Genomic DNA, 5,944 nt, shown 5'->3' with positions numbered 1-5,944 from the left:
AGCAGCAACGTGTCGTGGCAAGATGATGAGTTGCAGAGAAGTCGACGATAAGGATTCACGCGTGCATTTCCACTTTATTGCCAGTTTAGAATCACTCCCACGCTTTGCGGCCTAATGCCTTACTGTCGCTCTCTGCTTTCTTCAATTTGAGTGTATGAACGATTCCTCTGTAGCATTGATTGCCTTCCTTTACCGTAACGCTTCCACACCTTTTTGATTCTTCCCGTCTCTCATTTCTCACCTTTTACACCTACAATTTCTGTTCATTGACTGATAGCGAAAGAAAAAAAAAAAAAACGTATACATACGATGCTTCGCACATCCTAGTTATGGCTATACTTAATCAGTGGAATTTCTACCTGAATGGTTGTTGCAATGCAGATAAACGACAGATTCAGGATAACTCCTTCGAGGAAATCATGCAATTGGCTTTGCCATTTGTGGAAAGTGTTTGTAAATTTTTGGATTAACTTATTTATCTATCTATTTATTTATTTCATGTAAACAAAAATGACTATTACCTGCTTGATTTTATTGGTGTCTTACCCGCAACATTAAGAGCGAATTTTGCAGAGGAGATATAATAATTATATTTGATTTAAATCAAGACACACATTCGACAAAAGAATCACGAAAGTGCCTTGATTTCAGTCAGGTAGTACGTGTAATTATTGAGAATTATAAAGACAAATGTCACTCAATGTCTGTGTAGGCTAATTGAAATTCAAAGGCCATGATGAAACTGACTTTAATAGATTTGATATCCATTTCTCGATCATTTACATAAAAAAAGTAAATGGAAAAAAAAAGATGTAAAAATGCGGTTTTAGACGAATAATAGCCGTGGGAGCGAGTTTTAAACAAACAATGGAAGTCAGTTTTTACTGTTAAAGAAACAAACATACACACAATTTCCAGCAATACCAGTCTCTGACTGTGATGTACGTTGGCGTTTGAATCAACTCTTCTGACATAATAATTATTTTGTTCCAATATTTTGCAGTTTTCCGATATTCAACAGTGTGTATGTTTACATCACAAATCCATAACCTTCACGCTCAGTGTTTCGCGATTTGCAATCGGCATGATTGGTGAAATGTAATTATCTTCGTCATACAATAAATCATGTAGTCTTGTTTTCAAAGGCCCTCAACCTGTAGTATGCGTTTACAGTCGTGCACGGAGATAGCCGAAGCCGGAGGCGTCGGCGCGAGTCCTCTCCCCGTCTTTTCGTGACGTCCCTATGCTCGCTTCTCTTGCAGCAACTACAGCGTGAGGGCCTTTGACAAAGACTAGGGACCAAAAAAAAATTGTATTCAATATTATTACAATCTCTGTTGTGGAGACGCAACACTGGTACCAAAGCCTTGTCATTCGCAACAATGTTCTTATCATATAGTATAAAAGATAGAGACAAACTTTAGTATATCTGATCTGTAATTGTACTTTTTCACTGATTCATTCATTCTTCAAAATAATTTTTCTGTGCTTCGCAGATTCAGTGTCATGCCTGTCATATTTGGTTGTCGTAAAGAATATTTCGAATCTTTAGTGTTCTTTTACCAAAGAATATTTATGTAATTACACCGGAAAGTCGTTGAATATTTTGGTCATTTGTTGGTTGGTTGGTGATATTATTCCGCGACGAAACTGCTCGGGCTTGCGTCATGAGACTGCCGAAGTCTGACGTGCCGCTATAAAAATGCTGCCCTCTACTGATCTGTTTTGTCTCCGCTTTAAAGAATGCCGACGGCGGTGTGTTTTCTAAATTCATCAATCAGCCCATTCCTTCCAGATCTTGTCGAAATCGAAACCTTTCCACGGGTTTTCTTGATACAGCCGTGTACTAGACTCACGTATTCTACATAGGGTATGGATGTGCTGATCAGATTTTGGGCCCAATCCATGAAGGTCAAAGGTCACTTTGACAGTGAACTTCAAATGGCACATTCCGCAGTGGCTTCTTACAGGAATGTTCAGGGTAATGTGATTTGGTATGAAGAGTAGTATGAGATATCATAATCCGGTGAATTACCATGTTGTCCTTGGAAAGCAATGTTTCGTCAAATCGATTGCATGAAAAAAAAAAAGTGGCAACTGGACTAACATTTAATGGTCATTAGACGAACTGTTGTAGACGAAACGGGATTAGACCATGTGGGTTGAGACTACATGGCTATTGGACTAAGTGGGAGTAGACCAAGTGATAGATCACATTTGATAGTAGGTAGTTATGCGGAAAGGTGCTAAAAAGGTGAAAGGAAAAATCTGAAATTAATGAAAATTTGATACGAACATCACTTAAGTTACAGCAATGAGGGAGTAATGAAATCTAGAAGTACAATAGAAAGTTTAGCTCCTAACATCAGTATACACTATCAGTATAACTGAATCTGTGTTTGTTTGGGGGCAAAGTTTTTTTTTTTTTTTTCATTTAAGACGTCTGTTGAGAAACGACTTCGACCGAATCTTGGTAACGTTCCGCAACACAAGGAGGTTTGCAAATACATTTTATCTTAAAATCTTGAATTTACCGTGATAAGAACCTAAATCATGCTGATTAGTGGTCGCCTAGCTGCTGTAAAGATTACAATTGTGTGCGTGCTGCAATTCTTGTGTAGACTTCTTCGTGATACGGGGCCCTGGTTACAAGGTCAGACTTGTGCCAGTCGTTGAATGCGCTTCACTTAGCATCGATTATACTGTTTGTAAACGACAGAGGGCGCTTTTGAGGACTACTTTTGCCCATTATGACTACTGGAATACATGATCTCTTATCAATAGTGGTTTGCATCGCCCACATGGAAACTTGATAAACTTAATTCATGAACGCTTATTATCACTTATCAAATAAATTCGATGAAATGAGATTCAAAATCGTGAAATGCAGTCAAAGTGGTTTTGAGTCTTCTTTTTTCGGCTGTTTTTATTTGTGGTTTATACGAATGTGTATACAGTACACAGTGTGAAATAATGTGTGTGCATGTGTATGTGTGTATGTGCTCATTTCTAATTCCTAACATATTTTTTGTCTCTTTTTACTTATTAGACATAGATCTTAGTACATGTACATGTAGTTGCTGCTTAAAACCCTTTCAAATCAGTTTTTTTCTTATTAAAATCAACTCAAAACCACTGTTATATATATATATTTATTTATATATATGATATTACATTATACGTACACTTACACACTATATCGTCCTGGTAGGACATTTGTTGGAAGTTCTCTGTACTTTGTACACAACGTATCGTAACCTACGAAAAGTAGATCCTTTGGGGTCAGCTTTCGGGTGCGACGGTTCGGGGGATTGCGTACTCTACATGTTAATGTACTTTTATTTTAGGCATCCAGCGGCGAGCCTGTGCATGACACTTGTGTCCATGCATGCATGCCTTTACAAATATCCCTCCGACATTGCGTGAGAAAGACTTGGCCTGACGGAAATGTGTTACTCAGGGATTTGAGTTAGTATACGGCTACTCCTGAACCTGCTTGATTCCGTTGTCCGGAGGTATACTCTAACATATTGTACTATGGTGACTGCTGATACGTTACAGCACCTCGATGGTCGATAGGCGCCACGATGCTTATAGAATGATAATAGTGTGGTTAGTAATGATATTACTTCTACATTTTGTTATGTTAACACAAGTTGTAATGATGACAATAATCATAAAGATGACATCATTATTAATACATGTAGATATGCCAGTAGTGATACCACAAGAACAGGAATTACGACCGTTCCTAATCCTTATCACTGATACTTTAATACTACAATCATCATTCATTCAAAATAGCTCAGGTATTGAACCTATTGGGTCTTGTTGATACACAAACTTTCTGTATGCCTGTGATATTGATAAGGTGCAAATCAAACATAGGAATCAAATATAACTCTTTCTGCTACGCAGAAAATCAAACATAACGCTGTCTGATGTTTTCAGACTTTTGTACGATTATTTGAGCTTATGTTTGATCTGAAAGTTTTATGCAAGAGGGCCCAGGCTTCATATAAAACTTTCGGCACTCTTATTCAATGCTTTAATAATGAATCATAAGGAAAGACAAAATAGAATTTGGCTTTTCTTGTGCTATATTTGTCAAAAACTGTTATGTATAATTCCAGTTATCATTATGATTATGTCATATTGAAATAGAAATGTCACACACACACACACACACACACACACATATATATATATATATATATATATATGTATATATATATAAAACTATATGAATAAGTAAATGTAAATGATACCTATACAGTGTATACTGTTATGTATAATTCCAGTTATCATTATGATTATGTCATATAAAAATAGAAATGTCACACACATACACACACACACACATATATATATGTATATATATATATATATATATATATATGTATATGTATATATATATATATATATATATATATATATATTATAAAACTATATGAATATATTGTATAATATTCACTGTATGTGATGCGGCATGACAGACTCAGGTGGAAGTCGAGTGAGATAGTTCACCAGAAATCGGAGAAGATGGTCATGAAGTAAAATTCTTACTTAATATATTTAACAGTTATTTGATATTATTTCGTGTGAAAAAGTGAAATTAAAGAAAAATAAAAATATGAAAGGTCAATATGTACTGCAAGTGTTACATTTCAGGAATGCACATTCAAATCAGTTTGTGATTTTCCCCCCTCGGCCAGAGCGTCCTTAAGGTTTTGCGCAAAGTCATTTTGTTGCTAGAACGAGGATGCGATCCTCGTTAAAAAGATGAATTAATCTGTCTATTGTGCTATAAATATAACATGGATTTTTGTTTAGATAAAGGATGAATACATTCATTTCACCTAGATGGGTTAGTTTGTTAAATCTTTGTCGTTGTGAATAGTTATCACAATGCAAAGGTAAATACGAAATCCAGTGCTTCCTTTGCGAACCAGCATTATGCCATTTCATCCGACGTCAAGGCTTTCGTCTCTCTCTCTCTCTCCCTCCCCCCCCCCTCTCCCTCTCTCTCTCTCTCTTGATTCCTGAATGACATATATAATGATTTATGGTGATTGTGCATAATGTATATTGCACATAATGTCAGATGTGTATCATAATGATATGTATCAAGTGCATAAACACCCATTCATGATTGCGTGAGACATGGATGGCACGATTACTTTTCCAGAAGATTTTGACAGGAGCTGGTATCCAGTTTACATGCATGCTAAAACTCGCGAAGGCACCGTATGCAAAACGAGATGTAGTGAAGCTTAAATCATCAAAACTCATATAAGGCGTCTACATTGAAGGACGGAAAGGAGACTGTACTAAAATTGGCCAAGGTACATTGTTCAATAGCATAAGGTGAGGTGACTTGATGCACCTCCATATAAGTCGTCTTGATACTTCTCCAAGCTGCCTTCCCAATTTTCCGTCCTAAGACAAAGCGCGAACGTAGACCTATATTCCTATAAGCCACCTTTTCAGTGCAAGTGAAATTCCATAATGTTCTTGCTTCTGATCATGTACTTCAAAAGGGTGAAGAGGTGCAACACACAAGCTCGACAAGACCCAGCCTTCCCAATTATTCTGTGATGCTGCTTTTGATATAGTTCGTTGAATGATAAGGTCATACAGGGCAAGTATTGCACCTACTGATATTAGAATCTCAGCCAATCCCTCCTATATCGTAGGCCTATATTGCTTACCAAGGTCAAGCATATTTCTCACATACCAAACATACCTAAAGTTTCTTTCCAATGTTTCCTTCATTCCCTCTCATCTTTCTTTCCTCTCGGCATGCCCGTCACGGTGAAAGCACATTATCCAGGCATCTGCGATCACTTTTATGGAGTTTCAGAAAGACTTCCTCTCCACTGGTCCAACGGGAAGTGATGGACACAGTGTGACAGTATACCAGCTTGATGTACGCAATGTAACA

This window comes from Diadema antillarum, unplaced genomic scaffold, assembly GCF_040938485.1.
Source record: "Diadema antillarum isolate AM-2024a unplaced genomic scaffold, OU_Dant_1.0 scf00000001, whole genome shotgun sequence".
NCBI classification, from domain to species: domain Eukaryota; kingdom Metazoa; phylum Echinodermata; class Echinoidea; order Diadematoida; family Diadematidae; genus Diadema; species Diadema antillarum.
Note: the sequence above shows the minus strand (reverse complement) of the source record.